This window comes from Eretmochelys imbricata, chromosome 1 (genome assembly GCF_965152235.1).
Source record: "Eretmochelys imbricata isolate rEreImb1 chromosome 1, rEreImb1.hap1, whole genome shotgun sequence".
Lineage (NCBI taxonomy): Eukaryota > Metazoa > Chordata > Testudines > Cheloniidae > Eretmochelys > Eretmochelys imbricata.
This window is the reverse complement of record NC_135572.1, coordinates 203,416,186-203,438,094: the sequence shown is the minus strand read 5'-3', so window position 1 is coordinate 203,438,094 and position 21,909 is coordinate 203,416,186.

The window sequence follows — 21,909 nt, the reverse complement described above, 5'->3', positions numbered from 1 at the left end:
TCCTCACATCAGAATATCCTGTATCTCAGTGGTTAGGGCAACCTTCTAAGATAGTGGTGGGCAACATGTGGCCCGTCAGGGTAGTCTGCTGGCAGGCTGCGAGACAATGTTTACATTGACCATCAGCAGCCACTGCCACCCGCAGGGACGTTTTGGCCGCCGCTTCCCACAGCTCCCATTGGCTGGGAACGGTGAACCACAGCCACTAGGAGGTGCGGGCGGCCGTGCCTGCAGACAGTCAATGTAAACACTGTCTCACGGCCTGCCAGCGGATTACCCTGATGGGCCGCAGGTTGCCCACCACTGTTCTAAAGAGGTGTTCAAATCCCTTCTCCTCATCATGGGGGGCGGGGCAGGGAGTTGAATTCACAGTGCAAGTGAATGATGTAAGCACTGGGCTAGAAGTTTATGAGGGAGGTCCTCCTCCAGCAGCATCACAACACCTAAGTACCTTTGTGAATCTAGGCCTTAGTCTCTCTATGTCTCTGTTCCCCATCTATCAAATGGGGATAATAGCACTTCCCTGCCTCACTGAGGTGCGGTGAGGGTAAATGTGTTGAAGACTGTAAGGCACTTAGGCCCACATCCACAAAAGTATTTCCGTGGGAATTAGATGCCTAAATATCTTTGTGGAGTTGGGCCTCAGATACTCTAATAATGGGGGCCATCTAAGTACCGTAGCTAGAGATAATCACACAGTATTTTAAGTTCCCTGCATGCGTGCTTTTTTGTGTCCCTAATTTTGAGCCTTTGTAGCACATTGCATCCCACATTTGGCAGGCTGAGAGGTATGTTCTAGGGCAAGGGCCTAGTTGGCTCTTTGGCTTTCCAGGAAAGGGCTTTTTAACTGAAAGGCAAAAACCAATATGAACCATGTGACTCAGTCTCATTTGATGCACGAGTATGAGCCTTCCTGGTGAGGAGGGCAAGGCCAGGGGGCAGTGGGGCTTGAGGTGGGGTTCTGGTCTGGTCTCTCCCTATAGTCTTGCCCAGGTGGCTGGCCCTTGGTTTTGCTGCTGCTCTGAGCTCCTGTGCAGTAGGGTTCCTTCTGGCCACTACCCAGAGCTGGTCCTTATCTCACCAATGCCGCAGGAGCCTTATCTGCTCCCAGCTCACTTAGCAGCATCTCATCTCACAGCCCCTCTTCTACTCTCCTTTAGGACCCCTCTCCATCTCACTCAGTGGCTCCTCTTCACAACTCCACACCATTCCCCTAAGGCAGCAGCTCCTCTATGTGGCTCTAGGCCCCAACCCACAAGCTTGTTAGCATTCGGGAAAAGTATGGACTGGCTGTACCTGGCAGCAGTGGCATGGTGGCGAGTGTGTGTGTGTGAGAGAGAGAGAGAGAGTAGGGAATGAAAAGAGTATAGGGAAGGGAAGAGACAAGAAGGAGGCCAGCATTGTAGGGTGCTACTTTGAAAGCTTGCAGCACCCTTGCCTGTGAGATGGAGTGTGAGAGGTGAGATTAACTGAGCAGCTGCTACATCAAGAGGCCATGGCTGAGAAAAACATTTATTAAAGGAAATTGTGATCAAATATTCATTAACTCTCTCTCTCTCTCCCTCCTTCTCCATCCTAGGGCCGCTCCCCTCTTCTCCCTCTCTCTCTCTCTCTCTCTCCCCACTGGAAGAGACTTCACTATAAAGAGAGAGAGCGAGGGAACCAGCAGCACTTAAATGCTTATTTGTGTTGTCATGTCTATGCATTTTATAAGGGCTCTGATGAAACAGAGTTTTTCTCAAGAGGTGCATATTTTCGGAGATGGAGTGGGAGAGCGCTGCTGATTGCTGAAAACTAACCCTATCCACATTCAATACATTTGTTAAATTGTAAATTATAATAAAAGCAAGATGTTATAAATGTTCCTCTTTCTAAATACTAATGAGGCCTGACCTTACTTGTATATATATATATATATATAAATAAAATAAAATAAAACCATCAGGCCAAAACTCCCCTCTTGACAATCCCCATTGCTTTCACATATATTATTTCTAAGAGCATCGCCAGAGCCAAAGCATTTGGGACTAGAATTATAGCAGAGATTAGCAGGATTCTATTCCAAGAATATCTTTATGGTGATCACTTGTCACTTGTCATTACAAATAAATCCTATTGGTCTTCTGTTCTCGGTCTCATCCTTGGCTTACTTACACTTGAGAAATCATGCTCTTCCTCCCCTCTGCTCTTCTAGCAAGTGAAATTCAGGTTACTCATCTCAGTGGCTGCTGGCTTACTCTGACTCAACACAACCTCCAGCCCCTGCACCCCAGGAAAAAAAAATCTAGGAGCTCTTGTGTTTGTGTAGCTACTTTGCTAAATACATGTTCTTATTTGTTTTATTAGGATCATGTAGGTTGTGGGGGGTTACCTAAGATAACAGTGTGTAGGTACAGTGGTCAAGTGGGTTATTCCCTAGCTATCCCATTGTTACATGCAAGGCTCTAATGGGTAGACAGACACCATTTATTTATTTTACATAATGAGAGCCAGTCCCTGCCCCACAAAATTTACAATCCAAGTAGTCAAAACAGACAAAGGATGAGAAAACAAAGGCACAGAGAAACAAAGTGATATATTCCAGGTCCCACACCAATGGAAGTGGCACAGCTGATGATAGAAGCCAACGATCCACTGAGCCATGGTGCCTCTCTGTTCTAGCACCATAAAAAGAGCTCTAGGCAGTTTCCCTAAACAGCCTTTTGATAGAGGCTGGTGGGCACTGCCTCACCCTGCCACAGGCCCACACTGTTTATCTATTCCCTGAAGGGGTCAGGCACCTGGCCTAACCTGTGGTAGGCTCTGCTTAGGAGAACCAGCCAACCCAATCACATGCAAATGATTAATTGACTAAGTGTCTGGACAGCAGTTATTTATCTAAGGAACACCTGGGTCTCATAAAGGGTCATGAGGGTTTAGTCAGATTCTAGGAGAGAGAGAGAGAGAGAAAGAAAGAAAATAAAAAAGGTCCTCAGGAAAAGGACTTCTTATGGGAGGGGTGAGAGATCTCACTAGGAAAAGGAATCTAGCAAAGGTATTCCTAGAGAAAAGAGGTTCTGGAAGGGGAGCTATGAGGGACAAGACTTTAGGGAGGAACTTTTCCAGACAGGGGGTCCAGATTGCAGAGTAATTATACATTCTTCCAGAGAAGAGCTGCACCAGTTTGACCTCTGCTGGGACCCTAAGTCCAGGGAATGAATGTTCCTCATGTGAAGGTAAGAGGCCTGACCTGTGGAGTCATGGGAGCCTTACTAGTGAGGTGCCTGGATGGACTCAGATGGGGGCAGACAGATTAAGATTAACTTGGCCCTTTTAGTTAGGGTGCTGGGGCAAAGGCTTGCTTGTGTACCATGAAGAGGCACTGTTCACTATGTAAAAGCCCACTTGGGGAAACTGAAGCAGGGGCACATCCATTGTTCTGCACTGGGCTGCCAGGGTGTATGAGGGGTGATATGCTGGCCTTGACTGAAGGGGGCGGGGGGACTGCAGGGGTGTGTGCTAACCCTAACAGGGCCAAACTCAACTGTTATACTCTTGTATCCCTATTGAAAGCAATGGGTTTGTGCTCCAGAGAGCAAGTGAAGGGTGCTAGAAACAGGATTGTAGTGGTTTATGTCAGATAATGTATGTGTGTATATAGGGGCTTATCAATGAAAATCTTTGGATAGAGTTAGGGTTGTACAAATTCACTTACAGACAGGTGTAGTTTTCCCATGGTCTTTAGAAGAGATATGGTGTTAATAGATGAACAACAGCCTGTTTGGGTTACCATATTTTTTAAATGTTTATTAATATGTGATGTTTATTGGCAATGGAGAACTCCTTATTTCTATTTACCATTACACTCATTCATTTATATTACAGTAGCAGCCATTGGCCTCAGTTGAGATCAGAGCCCCATTGTGGTAGGCACTGGGAGAGAGAGACTTCCTGCCTCAAAGAGCTCACTGTCTAAACCGGCTACTGGTCGAGAGGGAAATAGAGTGAGGAGGGAAGTGGCTTGGCCAAGGTCGCAGAGCTGGGAGCTGTACCCAGATGTCCTGACTCCCAATCCAGTGCCTTATCTCCTGCCTGTCATGCAGTGCTCTATGAAGCACCCATTAAGGCTTCTATGCAGAGCAAGAATAATGTTACACATTAATGACACTTAATGGAAGCCTTTAAACCCAGCAATCCTCCCACAGCCCAAGGAGGGTATTCATGTAACATTGTACCCACACGTGGCATGCTCAGCATGTGTCTGAGTCCAGAACAGACTTTGCTGTCTGAACCCAGTTTTCTTGCTTTCTCAGTCCAAGTGGGTTTTATTTGCCCTTTCCACGTGGCAGAAAATGAGGAGCTCTGGCTCAGCAGCTTGTTTTGCTGCAACATATTGGCCATGTTCCACAAGGTACTAGGGGAATCTTTCCCAGCTGTGGCAGCTAAAAAATTAAGGGGTTTGATAGCCTCTCATCTCCCTTTTTTTCTGAGTTAAAAGCAGTCTGCCAGAAAGGGACCAAACCTCTGGGGAATTCACTGTTGCTTTCATTAGGATAATTAAAAAGAACAGAAAAACCAGAACCGATAGAATCCCCCTTTTAAGGTGCAAATGAGGGATGCTGTAAGTAAGGTGTTTGGAGTGAGTTTCCCTTCTGTTTGAGAATAAGGGTGGGGGAAACACACACCAGTGTAAAACAATATTCCAAGCTAATGGTCATTGCATTGCTGCTGTGTGCCTTTGAATTTGCACTAGTAGTTAGTGTACATATCTAGCAACTGGCTCATTTTTTTTTTTTTCCTGTAAGGAGCTTGCAGTTATTGTAGTGGTCAAGACTGGTGCACTGGCTGTGGGCAACTCATAGTGACTCCAGTCCTAGCCTCCCCCAGCAGGGGACCCTGTAAGCATCAGGGCAGGAGTGCTGGCTCTGAGGGGAAGCTCACCATTCCTCTATTGCTAGGGCCAAATTCTCTGCTTGTGTCTATTAAATCGCAGTTCCATTTAAGTTAATGCAGCTATACCAGTTTACACCAGCAGAGAACTAATTTGTTTTTCTCCCAGCAGGCAGCACCATAAAGAGGAGTGCTGGTTTGTAGGTGCCTACAGCTGCTGGTGTCCCAGCCTCTCCCAGCAGGAGACACTGTATAGAATGATACAGGAGAGCTGGCTTGAGGGGGGGGGAGGGGGGATGAAACAGCCATGAGTGATTATTGTAGGGTATCTTTCTGGCTGTTTGAGTGAACACACTGGGAAAACAACTCTAAACGTACTTCCTAAAGGTCTTGAAGGGTGGAATGCTGCTTTGTTCCCTGGAAGCAGACTTGAACTGAGTCAAGAGGCGATCACACCCCAGGGAGGCTGTCTTATCTCCCAATCTGACTCCCATTCCAACTTGTGTTGGTTTTCCTTTCTCAGCTTGCTTTGAAAGTTTGTTCTGCAGTGGGATTTGTCACTCCCCCTTGTTATGTCGAGTGTGTGGTGTGGTACACCACCCCTATTAGATGAGATGTAACTATATACGGTATCTATGTTCTTATGCTGCATAAGTCCACATGATATGTGAGCACTTTCCTGTGTATTAGCTAATATTTCAGAATGTGTAGTCTTTCCTTGCTACCTCTTCATTGCATTTTTTGTGTGATCAAAGTGATTCCACTGGGACCAATTCTACTAAACCAGAGACATCCCTGTGTCCTGAAGCCCCTTTCTTATCCTAGCTAAATGTCCCCACTTGTGAGTCAGTTGGGCCAAACTGTGCATGATCTTGACATGATTTTTCCCATGAGATGAATACCAAGAGGTGGCTACCCAAGAGGCCTTGAGCCTTCAAAGAGTGCTCACAGTGCATAAAGTTAAGCCAGTAATTGAGCCTCTGAAGGATCTTGGCCTTAGTCTTTATTTTTACAAATGTATTAAATATAGATGACTGTTTCAAGGATGCATTTTTTCTTCAGGGAAGGTTGTTTACATCATCAGTATTATGGTAAAGCTTGTTCCCTCAGGGTCTAGAAGGCAAGGAATACAATATCCTTCTCACTTTCTCTCTCCCCTACCTCATCCCTCCCTGCCATCCTGTGCCAGATAATATTGCAGTGACCTCTCCTAGGTGATAGAGCCCTCAAATGCACAACACAGACTCTAGCATTATAAACCTTAGCAATTTGTCCCTTTAAATATTAGCCTTGTCTGTGTCCCATGTCCCCTTGCTCTTTGTGCACCCACTGATGAGTATCCCTCCAGCAGTTAGTGGCAAATTGTTCATAGGGGAACAGCAACATAAGAAGCGGTCACAAGGGGGAGAGGAAAGAGAAGAGTGGCAGCCATTATACCTCTGATGTCCGAATTCTGTCAACCTGTGCACTTTTCAGTGGTACCATCTCGTCACTTCAAATTAAAATTTCCCTCCAACATTATTCTGGTTCATTGGTGCAAATTAAATCATGTAACTTGAGATTGTCACCCATCTTGTTGATGGCTTTATTTTTGGAAATGAATTTGCCTTGCAGCGGAAGTGAACCAACCAGTGGCTGAGCTGTAGGAGTAAGATCATTTCTGAAGATATTATGTTAACATAATTACATCACAGTGGTATCCTGTCTAGTGGGCAGAAGCAATAGGAAAATACTAAACCATGTTAGATGAGTATTGGAATTAGGAATACATTTAACTTTTTGTGTACTCAAATAGTAAGGGGTCAAAACCTTCATAATTATGTATGAACCGCAGTGGTTATCAGTGTAACACATTATAAAAGCTGAATCCTGGCCTGCGTGCCTTGGTGAGGAGTGGGGAGTGCCAGGATAAGAACCACTGGTGGTGGTGGTGAGGATGAGGACTGACACTTCAGGTTTTTCTACAAGGCATATTTTTGTAATGCGTATACCATGTATTCTGTATTTATCAGATTGCACTCTTCATTGTTTGGTTGGCTAATACAAGTAGCTATTATAGAAAAAGCACTATGTAGTCTCTACTGTCAGTCGGGGGGGGGGGGTGTCCCCCTTCCATTGATAACATCTCTACTGTAGTGGTCTTGGACTGTCGCAGAATGCTTACATATTAAAGTAAGCGTAAACCCTCACCTTGGAGTGGGTAATTGGTTAAAGCAGTGATACTCAGACCTCCGCAGTTCAGGAGCCAAATTAGCCATCGATATTACCCAAAAGATCCACGGTAGTGTTAGTTCATAGTTTCATTTAAGATAGTACTATATATTCATATTTAAACAGCATGACAAAGGAAATATTTAGTGTGTATAAAATGACTGACCAAATATTTGTTCAACTAACTACAATTGGTTAATAACATAAAAGCATCTTGTTTGGTTAATAATTAAATCACATTAATATCATGTGCTTCAAAGAGCTGTAGGAGACACATTAAAGAGCCACTTGCAGCCCACGAGCCTCAGTCTGAGTATCACTGGGTTAAAGTAACCCCTAACTATAGATAAGACTACAATACATAAACATGTTTGTCCATCTGTTAGTAATCATTTGCAAAAGCTGGAGATGAGTTACTGCAGCTGTTCCAGCAAAATTACATATTTTAGCATCATAGAGTTTTAGGGCCAGCAGGGACCACCAGATCCTTTAGTCTGACCTCATGTGCATTACAGGCCGCTGCTGCCGCCACCACCACCCACACATGACGCCCAACAATGAGACCCAAGTGTTACAGCCCACAGGTGACTAGACTATTATGTGCCACAGGCAAAGAATAAGCAGGGGTGAGGTGCACCAGTTCTCAAGGTCCCTGCAGTGGCAGGGAAATGATACAGTGAGATACCCAGGTAATCCTAGCAAGTGACCTGCACCAAGGCATGCTTCAGAAGAAAGTGAATCCTCTTCTTCCCCCCCCCCCCAAGGTCCCTGCCATTTTGACCGGGTGAAAATTCTTTCCTGGCGCCACATATGGCGATCAGATACAGCCTGTGAGCAAGAGCCATCCAGCCAAGTACCTGAGAGAGAACTCTGTGCTACCTCAGAGCCCTGTCCCACCCACCCCGTCCAATGTCCCTTCTCCAGCCATGGCTGTCCCTCATCCTTCAGAGGAAGGCGATCAAGGGGGGAGAAACCCAGAATATTAGGGGAGGAAATCCCTTCCTGACCCCTGCAGGTGGCTTAATCATGAACTTTTAGAAACATGACAAAAACCAGAAGTGAGCCCCAGGGCTAGTGAGCCCTGCCCCCCTATTATCACAAGTAACCTTGTCATACAATTACACTCATGAGTTTATATAATTCTCGCAAAACTAAGTTGTTTGCCCCCATAACTCCTATAGAGAGGCTGTTTCAGAACCTCACCCCTCTGATGGTTAGAAATCTTCTTTTGATTTCCAGCCTGAATTTGTTCATGGCCAGTTTATGTCCGTTTGTTCTTGTGCCAATATTGTCCTTGAGCTTAAATAGCTCTTCACCCTCCTTGATATTTGCCCCTCTAATGTACGTATGTAATCACTTAAGATGCAAAATGCATGTGTCATGATGTCATGTGATGGAGTGCTTGCAGCTATTCCAACCCCAGCCCCCTGATCCGTAGGAAACGGTGCGAGAACAGCAGCTGTGGGGAGCTGTATTCCCAGTCACTCTATAGGATGGGGTAGGAACAGTAACTGTGGAAAGGCTCAGAGCTTCTCCGTTTATAACTCTGTTTACAATGTCTCTGCAGGAGGTACATGACCACAGGCTGTGATGAGCTCTGTTACTCTAATCTCTGCCTCTTCCAGCAGGAGTCATTATTGAGCATGGTGTTAGAAATAATAGCTGGCTATTTTAGCATCTCCAGTTCCCTTCCAGTGTATCCTAGCCATCAGCAGACACAGTTTGTGCAGGTCAGCAAATATATAGCAGCCCTGTTTGTTAATGGAGCTGGGGGAGAATAAATGAGCTGGAATACTGCTATGGATTATTCATCACAGCAGGAACTTGAACCTCTGTGTTTGCAGTCTGTAATCAATTCCATCACCAAAGCCAGTGCATCACTTTAGCATGGCAAAAGCCCTTCTCCTTGTGCTATTGAAATGGGGGGGAGAAGGGGGAACTAATCAACTCACTTTTGGTTACTATGTTTGTGACAGATTTCGCAGCTCATTGGCAGGAGTACTTTGTTTCTTTAGGACTCTTATTTTGGCTCTGGGATTAGGTGGTTTGTTTTTGTTCATTTGTTTCCCCTGCACCCGCATTTCCTTCTTTAGCTTCAGTGAGCAGATATGAGATTTGAATTCTCCACCACCACGCCCCCCCACCCCGCACCGTCAAAGAAAATGTAACATCTCCTGGAGAAGGGAAGCATCCAGGGAGGAGGCAGAAAAGCTCAGAACAGGGGAGAAGAGATAAGAGCTAAAGAGTGGTGGAGGAGAGACTTAATTACTGATAGCCATTCTCCCTGTCTCAGGCACCTGTATCCTTCCCAGTTTCTCACACGTTTTCTCTCTCTCTCTCTCTCCTCTCAGATGTACACAGGCTGTATCACCCAGTGTTACTCAATCTCTCTTGCAAACACATGCACACAGTGTCACACAAACTCTGTCTCAGATTCCCCCTACCCTCTTCTCCTCCTTACCCTCCCAAGTCATTCATTCTTTGTGTCACACAAAAGCAGGGGAGATGCAAAAATGCTAAGACTAAAAATGGCAGTGGCAGTAAATAAGAGGAAAGGCAGGATGGATTCACACAGGCTCCAAACACTGGGTAAGTGACATATTTTTTGAAACTTCAAAGTAATGAAAACTAATAGGGAATGGGATTGCTCTTCCATTTCTGCATTGGTCCTGGTTTAATTTTCAAGCTCCCACTTCATATCCTTTACAGAAAACACAGCTCCCCTACTACGATGATCACATTCCAGATTAACTTTCCCTCTTATCTGGCCCTCTAATAGCTACTTTGCTGCATGGTCCAAGGGATGGAAGGTGTGGGGCAGGAGTCGGGGGCGGGGGAGTAGGTTTATGCTATCTGAGTCTCTTGGATTCTGCACTGCACTGGAGTGGTTTGTGTGGCCCTTATTTACTTATTACCACTTTTCCCAGTGCTGCCAATAGGCTGCTCCACAGCATAAAGTTGCCATAGTACCAAGTGTTCCAGCCACTGCCCTGCCCAGTGCGGCTGTGAGGAACTCACAGCAGTGTGACCGTCTGGAGGGGTGGCTGGCTGGCTGATTTTTAAAGTGTATAAGCAGCACAATTAAAGAAGTCTTTATAGAAATGAGTCATGGCCTCTTTTTTTCAGAAATAGCCTCTCATTTTGGATGCCTCAGTTTCTGGATGCTGATCTAAGGCTTGGGTTTCGTGGGTGTGGGGTTTTTTTTTCCCCTTCTTCAGAGGGGTTGCCCAGCTCTAATACGTGAGTGTGCAGCTCCTCTAAAAATGAGTGTCAATTAGGTCCAAACCTGTGGTATCCAAAACTAGAGCTCTTTGAAAACTTGGGCCTAAATGGACAACAGTAGATTGCTTTCAGCCTATCTAACCTTTTTGATCTTTCTTTTGCTCTCTTCCTGTCTTTGTCACTCCCATGTTTGTTATTTTGGAGATTCAAAGAAAATTAGACTTGGTGATGGGGAGCAGGGTGCACATGCAGACAGATTTTGACAGTCTATCCTCATTGTAGAGTTTGCTCTCTCTGCTTCACCCACTTAAGAGATGACGTTCTCGCTCCTGGGGCAAAAATACTGCAAATAACCCAAACCCACAGTTGACCTCTTAAAACCAAGCCCGAGATTAAATCAATTTTTAAAGGAGGCAGTCATTCTCATTGTTCAGACAGTGAGCAGAATGTGAAATCTATAAGAGCGTATTAAAATCACAGATTTTGTCTGGCTCAATGTTGACAAGCATGAATAGATAATTTTTAAAGGTGGAGGATTCAGATTGGGGCTTGAAGGGGTTTCTGTCGCTTCCATTGCTGAGGGTAGGGGAATCATCTCCCTCAAGCGGTGTCCATCTCCATGTTTAAAGCTGGCATTCTTATTTCAGTCTGTGTGTTTTTTTTTTAAGGGGCAAATTTGGAGGGCCAGTTTGGGGGTGTACAAGGTGCTATAAACAAGTACTGTGGACTCATCATCCAGGGTCCTGATGTGGTGCTTAAGCATCAGCCCTGATAATGATATCTGAATGGCCACTCACAGGAAGGATGCAGCAAGCGGACGTTTCCTTCTGGGCAGGCTGCAAGGCTCCTAATTACTATAAATCAAGAGAAGAGTCAGTTAGGCATGAGATGGGAGCTTCGCAATGGGAGACAGCAAAGTTGGAAATGTCTGGTGAATGGACAAAGTTTCCCAGCTTGTCAAAAATGTAGAAAATGATTATTGTCAAACTTCTCCCTCCTCCTTACCCTCCCTGTTCCTTTTTTTTCGGGGGGGAACCTCTCCCCTGCAATCACAATGTAGTCTCCACAATAACAAACTGCTCCTTCCCTGTGAGGCTCTCAAAGTGCATTACAGAGACAAGGGAAGTAATAATCTCCAGTTATAAGGGAGGAAACTGCCTTGGCCAAGGTTACATAAGAACAGCCATGTTAGGTCAGACCAGTGGTCCATCTAGCCTAGGGGCCAATGCCAGGTGCTTCAGAGGGAGTGAACAGAACAGGGCAAATATCGAGTGATCCATCCCCTGTCATCCATTCCCAGAACATGGGGCTGCATCCCTGACCATCTTGGCTGATAGCCATTGATGGACCTAACCGCCAAAAACATATCTAATTCTCTTTTGAACCCAGTTATATTCTTGGCCTTCACAACATCCTCTGGCAGTGAGTTCCACAGGTGAACTGTGCAGTGTGTGAAGAATTACTTCCTTATGTTTTTAAACCTGCTGCCTATTTCATTGGCTGACCACTGGTTCTTGTGTGATAGGGTAAATAAAACTTTCTTATTCATTTTTCTCTGCATCATTCATGATTTTATGTCTCTGTCATATCCCCACTTAGTCTGAACTGAACAGCCCTCATCTTTTTAATCTCTGCTTTAATCCCCAATAATTTCGGTTGCCCTTCTCTATACCTGTTCTAATTCTAATGTATTTTTTCTGAGATGGGCAACCATAATGGCATGCAGTATTGGAGGTGTGGGTGTACCATGGATTCATATAGTGACATTCTGATATTTTCTGTCTTATTAGCTATCCCTTTCTTAATGGTTCCTAACATTCTGTTAATAGCATTCAGAGCTGTATCAGTCAGGAATAGAACTCAAGTCACCTGAGTCCCCACACTGTGCTTTACCAGAACGCCACCCTTCCTCTTTTGCAAACACCCATAACCAGTGAAAGCTACCACAAGATAAAGATCAAGTTAATTTCACTATGAACTCAGTTGTGGTTAAAATCTAACTTGAGAGGCCCTGGCTAGCCAATACAGTTACAGTGTATGGTATCAAGCAAAACTGTACAAGGTGATGGAAGAAGACTCTTTAGGCTTAACCTGTGATGTCTGATGCCATACCAGCATACACCAGAGGGGTTATTCCCTGGCAGGATTGGGGAAGATTAGTGGGCTGCTGCCTTCAGAGGCACATCTTTTAAGTAGTTTGCTCCTCAGTGTGGAGGTATCCTCCCATGGGAAGCTAGAGGTGGGGTTTGGTGGTGTCAACAGAGGATTGGGAGCCAGAAACTCTTGGGTTTAATAGATTTTTAGGGTCATAAAGTCATTAGGTCATCCAGTCTGATCTCCTGCACAACACAGGCCAGAGAATTTCACGAAGTAATTTCTGCATGAAGCCCATACCTAGGGCTCAGCTAGAAGGCTTTCTTCCGCAACATCCGAGATTGAGTCAGATCCAGGAATCACTCCGCTTCTCTGCGCATTGGTTTCCTTATCTGTGAAATGGGAATAACTCACCTACCTTAGTAGGGAAGCAGTGAGGTTTAGTTAACAAAATGTTGGAAAGCAGAGGGCTTTGAAAAGGAAAGCAATGAAAAAGTGTCAGCATAGCAACGTCCTTTCTCTATACTCTGTAGCTGGCTGAAAGGCTCACCTGCCAGCTCTGAAGATCCACAGATCAGGAGAGGCTTGGAGTTGGCAGTGCTGGTGGGGGGCAGCTTCTCCAGCTCCTCCCCTCCTGGGACAGTTGGCAGTGACTACACAGTGTTGCTGACTCTCATTAATTGCTTCACCAGTAGTGGGATTTTATTTTATTGGCTCCCACTGAGTCCAGTCTGGTCACTGCTCAGAAAGATCCAGCCCTCTGGCACCATTCTCACAGGGGAAGGAGCAGAAGGAGCCCAGCAGCTCAGGGTTGCTCCACTTCCACCCTCACTGCAGAACAATGGTTCAGTCTGCTAAGTGTTTCCTTCCCCCCTCCCCCACCCCCACCCATCTCTGCAACATCAGGCTTGGGACAGGGGAGAAGAGGCCCCCATGGTTGTAGCCCCAGGAATGGGGTAGGGTGAAGAACCCCAGAGGAGCAATAGTCTCTGTGGGGGAAAGGCAGACATAGGGCTGGAGGGGGGGCAAAATTACCTGAGGGCCTGGGCAGATGTAGGGCTGGGAATGGTAGGTACAGAACTAATGAATTAGTCTGTTGGGGCGTGGGGAGAACCTGGCAGCTCTGCTCCATCAGCAGCCACGAGAGCTCCTGTAGCAGGGCCAGAATTGCTTCACACTGTACAGCTGGGAGAGCTGCAACACTGTACAGCTACCCACATGCTGGGGTGAGCAGAAGGACTCCAACAGCCAAAGGCAGACCAAAAACACTATATAAACTTTGCCCAAAAAATCATGAGGTGTGTGTGTGTGTTTTATCCTTTCACTTTTTGGGGGTGGGGGAGACTCTCTGCCTTGTGATTTTGAACTTTGGGTGTTGGCAGCACTGCAACAATCACAAGGGAGGGACAGCTCTGAGTGTGGAGTGGGGGTGCAGGGGGAATTGGGGTAAAGGGGAAAGAAGCTGGAAGGCTTTGTGGCAAGAGGTGGCATGGTGTGATGGGAGAGAATGGAAGGATGTCCGGGGAAAGGGAGGGGAAGGTTTGGAGAGGAGAGACTGGGATTTAGTGGGAGGAAGAGAGGGAGGAGACTTTGAAGGAGTTTGTGTGAAGTGTGTGTGGGGGTGGGAGATTGCACAGGGAAAGAACCCTCTTTCACCCCCTTCAGATTTACCTCAGAATTGCCAGCTCCCAAATTTCAACAATCATGAATCAGACCCTCATGACCACCAGATCACTGGCAGAAAATGTAAGTGGTTTTTTTGAGATCATATTGTGTTGGGTTTTTTGTTTTGTTTTTAATGCCCCATGTTTGTGACAAATGCAGCCCCACAGGAAAAGAGGCCAAGTGCCAGGGATCTTGGGTGTTCTGTCTTGGTTTTCTTAAGGAGGAAAGGGAGAAAAGAGCCTTTGCTGGACCATCTTTTGTGGTTGCAGCAAAGGGTTGTTGGCTGGTCTTCTGGTGCTGGTGTGGAAAGTTTCTTCGCATTCTGCCGAACACTTTTTTTTTGGTTAAAATTGCTCCATTGGACCAATGGTCCATCTAGTTCAGTACCTGTGTCTGGTGGTGCTCAGTACCAGCTGCTCTGGAGATAGGTACAAGAAACCTCATAATTGATGATTACGGAATAACCTCCCCCTGGGGGAATTTCTTCCTGTGCCCATCAGTGACTGGTTGCCTTTTGCTCTTAGGTTTTCTTTTTAATGCTCAAGTGTGAATCTTATGCATATAAGTGTCTAATACCTTCTTGAATCTTGCCAAGCTCTTGGCCTCAATAATACTAATACTTCATAATTAATAGTTCGTATACAGAGCTTTTTATTCCTAGCTTTCAAAGTATTTTACAGAAGGGTGGAAATAGTAGTACAGTGTTCTGTAGTAGACAGAGAACACAGAGGTGGTTTCTCAGCAAACACATGGCAGAGCCAGGAATATCTCTTGTGGCACTGGTCACAGATGTTACAGTCACATCTCCAGGCTGGATGTTGCCTCTCACCCCCATCTTATTTGCTAGTCAATACAATTGAACATACAGAAGCACTTATGGTTCTAAAGAAAAGGGCCAGCTCTTCTTGGGGAAGTTGGAGAGCTGTTAATCTTTGGCCGGGGTCAGTTGCCATTGACGGATGTGTGGGTTTTTTTTTGTTTTTGTTTTTTTACATCCTCCTTGTTGCTAACCTGGTTTGTGATCAGTTGAGTTGCATCACTTCTGTTTGCACTGGTCGGTTTATGCAGCCTCCTTGTGTGGCTTGTGGGGTTTTTCATAAGACGAGTGCCACATAATCCCTTTTGCCTTTTTGTGTATCATCATTGTGAGGTAGCAGTACATTAGTGCAATGTACAGCCGTCTTCCAGCGTACGGCTTTCATTGCCCTAGGAGATCAAGTCCATTACTGTACTGTGGCAGGATTTAGAAATGGCCTGGATAGTCTTATGGCCATTTGTAGTTTTTCACTAAAATCAAGGCAATGAAATCTCATGCTTCCTGGCATAACATGTTTGTGATATGGGCCAGGAAATTATCTCCCCCTACCCCCAACCAGGTACAGCATTGCAGCAAATGACCAGGTTCATTGTGACAGTGTTTTAACCTTCCTCTGAAACGTTGAGCGTTGGCTACTGCTGAATACAGGAGAGTGGACATGTGTTCTGATGTCATCAGGCACATGTCATGACCTGATGCACTAATAGAAATGTCTGTGTCTTGCTTACACTAGCTCTCCCACCTGTGGCAAATGGTGGTTTAGATTTTTTTTGCACTCTTTAGTGGCTTAAGCCAAGAAGCTGGGAGGTAGAAAGGGTAGCAACTCTGTGTCACCTTACATGAGACTGTGTCCTGTGCCTCAGTCAGTAGAGGTAGACAATGGCAGCACGGTGCCATAAAACTTTATTCTGTACAGTCCAGTGCCTGTCATACATGCAATACCCTAAGTGCTTGAGAGAGAGGTTGTCAGGGGGAATTTGAAGATGGAGAGTCAGTGAGGCAGAGTGGAGCAGGGAGCTTGCTCCGAAAGGTAGGAAATGCAGAGGTGAAGGCTGCCACACCAACAGCACAGTGCTGCCTCTTATTCAAATAAGTGGGGTGGGGGGTGAGGTAGATTGGTACTTATGTTGGCATCCATCACTGTGAGATCTGTCTCCACCTTGCACCACACATTGGCCCGTTGGCGGATTAGCCACTGAATAAGGCCTGTGCCCAGGGACCCTGGCCAGCTGGGGGGCCTGGGAAAAATGACAAGGCTCCAGGCCACAGCAGGAGCACCAGGCAGGCAGAGCAGGGCAAGCCCACGCACCCCAACCCCACTCCCCGGTAGGAGCTCTGGAGGGGAGAACAGGGGGTGGGAGGGACTGCAGAAGGAAGGGGTGGGGAGGGGCCCCCACTTGTGGGGCCCCTGGGCTGTAGCAAAACCATAATCCGCCTCTGCCCACATTCCTTTATCCTTTCCCCAGAGCTTTTCTCAGTGCTCATGGCAGGCAGCCTCCATCCCAACACCTCAGACTTCAAAAGTTTGAAAAAGCCACCATGTGTACTTCTTCCAGGCAGTCTCTGGGATTGGGAGGTGTAGGGGGAACAATTACATTATTCTCTATCATCCCAAGTCTGGCTTGTGTGGTCAGAGACCCCGCCCCTCACTCCCAGTGGTGATTGTCCTCATGCCTTTCAGAAGGGTAATAGAGATATTGCCCCCCCCCCCCGCCCCCAGCCTCGATTCAGTTGGTTTGTGGCTCTGTACCAATTCAATCACTATCTGTAGCTTGATGTGCAGCATTTTTCTGTGACTCTAGTGTGCCAATCTTGGGGTCACAGGGTTGTGTGTTTTTTGTGAGCGGGGTCCTCTCATTATCTGCTCTAATTGGGGGAAAAAAAAACTTTGTAGGATGCAAACTGTCAAAACTGTTTCTCCGATGCGTCTGTAACTAGCAAAATTTGTAAGTAGTTAGCTCCAGAGCAGCTAAAGCCCTGACAAGGGCTTACAGCAAAGTTTATCAACAGCCACTAATTGCCAGCTCTGTTTGGATGGACTGTATGTGGCCAAGATACTGCAAATTAGAAAGTGACTCTGTTGGCAGGAGCTGAGTGTAGCTGCTTCTGGGATCAGAGGAAGTGATGCAGCTCTTTGTGATATTGGGAGCAGAGTCCAACTCATTCTGAATCCTTTGAGCTTACAATACTTGAAAATCAGTTCCCCACACTGGGTCTGATGCTGCAGCACCCTGCTGTAATAGGTGCTTTCCTATACAGATTGGTCAACAGCTAAATCAATCCAACACTGGGATTTTTTTTTCCCCTATCTGCCTGTTTGTGACTAATAATTTATCTGGAAAATGTCACCTCTATTTCTGTTTGTAAATTGCCCATGAACAGATTGAAATGTTATCAAATGTAACCCTTACTTTAAAATTCGCTGGATAATGTTTGTGAATAATTCTTGGTCTGTAGCTCATTTACGAACAGTTCATTGCAAGTATTTGATAGCACCTGTCGATCACCTAGTATGTTTCTATTCCCTGCGTGGATTGGTGTGAATCTGAAGATCAAGTTTCCAGAGCGCATATCTGCAATTGCAAATGCAAAATTTGCTTTCTGTTAAGTACCTTGTGATATTTACTGAACACTTGTGTTTCCAGGAGTGATCCTGCCAGTTTGCTTGTTCACTAGAATATTCATGTAAAGCAAATGCACAAGAGATATGAAAATAGCCAAAATGTTTGTTTAAATTGAAAGGATTATTCCTGGAACTTACTTTGCATTCTGTGCTGGTGCGTGTGCGGATGCCTGCATAGGGACACTAGAAAGATGAGAGTCCTAACTGAGCTATATCTAGTTATTATGAATCAAACTCTTTTTTGAGTAAGAAGAAAATTCATAGTAGGGGACGGCATAAAGAAGGAAAGGACCTTTGGTCACCCAGCCTAGTAAGTGCTGCTGTGCCATAACTGGGCCTTCGCTAGCTACAGTGGAGGAAAGACTAACACACTGAAACAATCAAAGGTTCAAACCTTCTCTAGTTCTGCTTCTCCTTGCCCCAAGTGCTGCACTTACATTAAGCAGCCCATTCACAATGAAAGCCAGTGTACTTTACTAAATAACTGTGTTGTGGAGCTCCTCTGGGAGATGGGGCTCCAGAACTTTTTGGTTTTTTAACAGGGCCAGTCAAGGGAATTGGTTGCAGATGGGTAAATGACCGTCATTCACCCATCTCTGGTTTTAACCTCCCAACACTGGAGTAGAGGTTGGGGTTTGTTAAGTGCACTTTGTGGCTCTTTCTCTTCTGCAACAGCCATCTACATAATGCAAAACACCACTTCTCAGCTTTAACTTAGCAAGGCAAAGTGCCTGGTTACAAAAGCACGGTGGGAGGGGAGAGAATGAGAAGAAGAGAGCGCATGTTTGTTTGTTCCCATTACGGCACCGGCACCGCTGCTCTGAACACAGATTGAAAGCTTTCCTTCCAAAAGGCCCCTGGGCACATGTTGTTTGCACATAAATGACCGCAGGCGATTTATTTATTCAGCACAGCTGGATTCTGCGAAAGACGTGGGCTATACCTGCCAATACCTAAGTACTCTTTCCCACAGCACATAGAGAGCCTGCGGAATTGACTCTGCCACAAGAGAATCAAATAGTGTGGCTAGATTATTCAAAGGGCTGGGATAAATGTAGTACAACCACAGAAGATCTGAATGATGATTCAAACTAGGATATGGGTTATCGGATCTCCTGCTTCAGGGCATACAGTGGTGGCAACCATGACCAGAAAGGAATTCCATCACAACTCCTCCCCCCCACCCCGGCACACAGCAATGCAGAATAGGGCAGGTGCATTATGTTGTGGTAAGGGAAGAAATGGCTTGTCTTTCTCTGGAGCACCAGCTATTGCTGGAGGCAGGTTACCAGATGCAATTGACTAGTTTGTGATTGAGAAATCCTACATATCTATGCTCAGGAATGGTTCCCAAATCTGTTCTAAAGTTTCTTCCTCTCACCAGGCATATCTAAACATATGGCCCTATCTAGTGCCTGGAGGGCTTTAATCTGTTCCTTGAATACTATTAATCCCAATCTTCCCTCCTTCCGTTTCCTCCTTCTGTGCCTCTTTACACCATAGCCAAAGGTAGATAGGATAGCACACATGCTTTTTTAGCCCATTAGAGAGAATGAAGAACTACTCACAATTCAGATCCAAACCTTCTCAAAATCCAGGCCTTGCAGTTCCAAATCAACTGAAATTTGGGGTAAGAAGGACTCTCTGGACAGAGTACCTGGTTCCTGGAGGTTGGACATCAGGATTTTTTGGTTGTGGTAGGGAAAAGTTGATTGCCCATGCAAAGCAATTGGGGAAGCAGTGAATGCTTCAGCGAGGAGTGTTTTCGAAACCACCCTAGAAAGATTGAGTTCCTCAAAGCTGTCTTCTGTATAGACAGCCTGAATCTCTCACCTCTCACTTCAAAGGTGCCTGAATACTTTCAAGTGCAAATAATTGGAAGCTCAGACATCAACTGAGAGCAGAGGGGGTAGTGCTTTTTCTTTTTTTTTCCCCCTCCTCCCCAAAGAGGAATTATCCACTCTGATCTTTCCATACAGATTTTCAGGGAGGGGGATGTGCCTCCTTTAGGAAACCTACTTGCCTGAAGCTACCAAAAAAACCCCTAAACAGTGGAACCCCAAAGTGCTGCTGTCTCCAGGTATCTCTAGTCCATGAAAGACCCATTTTCTTTCTCCTTGGCCTAATCAATTGGTTTGCGGCTGGATGTTTGTCATACAAAATCTCAGGAGAGAGACTGAAAATCAGTGAACAGAAACTGCAGTTAGAATGGGGTTCTGTTGTCCTAGCCATTTAACAATGTCTGAGAACATGCTCCCTTCTCAAATGACCTTACAGCCTAAGAAGACAAGCAACAAGTCAAAGGGGGTGGGGGATGGACAGAAAACTAGGATTATATATATGTACTTGTATATTTACAGTAAAAATTGTAAATATACAAGTGCCACCTGTGACTCGGAAGACCCAGGTTCAATTTCCTACGCTGCCACAGGCTTCTTGTGTGACCTTGGTTAAGTCACATAGTCTCTCAGTTCCTCACCTGTACCATGTAGATAATAGTACTTCCTTACCTCACAGACATGTAATGAGGATAAATGCATTAAACAGCAGGTGATTGTTATGGTATTGGGGTGTCCATATAAGTACCTAAAAACAAGACAGATTAATTGGCTGACTCGGTATAGGTGTCATGGCAAGGGCACCTGTGCTAGAATACAGCCTGTAGGTAAGCTGAGGAGAGAGGTTCTGGTAGCAAAGACCAGAGTCAGAAAAGCAAGAGGAGTAGCTTTACCCTGACAGCGCTGGCTATTTTCTAGCTTCTTTTAGCCTTTGTGTTTCATTCAAGCCCAGAAAATGTCCAGGCAGATTCTTCATTTTCCCAGAGTGACTGTGGGAAGGCTTTGTTCCATGTGTCTTGGCTTTTCTTTTTGTGCGTGTTTGCTTCTCGCTTGCTTGCTCCTTTTTTTTTTTTTTTTTTTTTAAGATAGGTTATCAGGGACCAGAAATTTAGTTTTCACCATAAAAAGGATAGCCGGCACCCTTCACACACATGACACTCACACGTGTGCTCCCTGTATTTGACAGCAAAATCAGTTAATCCTTACCAGCCTCCTCCTGCTATCTGAACAGAAGGCCTTTCACTTAGCAGAAGAGCAAAAACAAACAAAAAAAAAAAAACAGAAAAAAGAGGAAAGCAAAATCTTTTCCCTCCAACTTTTCTCCCTCCCCACCTTTCCCTCTTCCTTTAGTACCTGGTTACCTGCAGATGTTAGCACAGATTTCCAGCTAACCAAAGCTATCAGTCACATGTTAGGAAAAAGATTCATCTGGGGAATTAACCTCCAGAGCCACCAACCGCACACTAGGAGGAGCTCTCCATATCTCTCCCTTTCTCCCCAGAGCAAGTGCACACACACACACACATATACACTAGGAGGGACTTTCTCTGTACCTCTCCAGTGTTTGGTTTGTACAGGTTTCTGTTGAGGTTGCAGGCCTTCCAAGTAAATGTCTGTCTCTGTCCTTGGTGCTGAAATGCAAAGGTTCCTCTGTGAGATCTTAAGGGAATCAGGGTGCAAGAGCTCATAAAAACCACTGAAAATAGTGTAAGCCTCTCTGTAATGAGCCAATGAGTTCATGTGTTTTGTAGCAGTGGATGTGTTTTTGAGGTGTTTACATGGGGGTTGTGAAGAGGTGTTAGTCCACAGGGAGACCTCTCTGAAAGTTTGACAAAGCAGCTTTCTCGGAAGAAGGAGAATGTTAGTTTTCCCCTGGTGCCCACCTAGGCACTCTGCCGCATAGGTGTTTTTCTCCCAGTTATATGGAGTATTCAAAACAAACTGTGTTCTCAGGTTTTTGATCAGGAACAGCAAGTGTCACGCATGCTGACTGAAATCTTCAAGGTAGAAGGAGGGATCCAGCATAGTGCAAGGAAAAATTGGTATGAAAGAGACTTAATGGGTCAGGACATAGTATTTGGATACAGTGGGACTGTGTGTGTGTGTGTACTACATTGCTAAGAGAACTGCTAAACAAAGTATGATAGTAGTAACATAGCTTTTCTCCTTTGGGCCACTGGTCTGACCCTAGTACAAGTTGGTAGCGGCTGAAAATTATCACTATCTGGTGGTGGTTCAGTGGGCCCTGTGTGAAATGTTTATGGTCAAGGGCCAGTTCCTACTGCAACCAGATGCCCATCCCAAAAACCTAATCTGTTTAGCAAGCACTGATAATTGGACCCTCCCCTCCACCCCAATTCGCAGTTTCCGAGAGCAAGTCACGAGGGGGCCAGATTCCCTTCTCACTCTAGAGATTGTTCCTCCAAGTCAGGCTGAGTCACGTTGTCAGCTTATAGTGTGACACTCTGTCTGTGCAGCTACCCTGTCTGAATTCCCTGGAGCTTTCCATCTGGCACCTTTCAGCAACACACAACTCACTAAAATATGTTTTTAAAAACTTCTGATTGGGT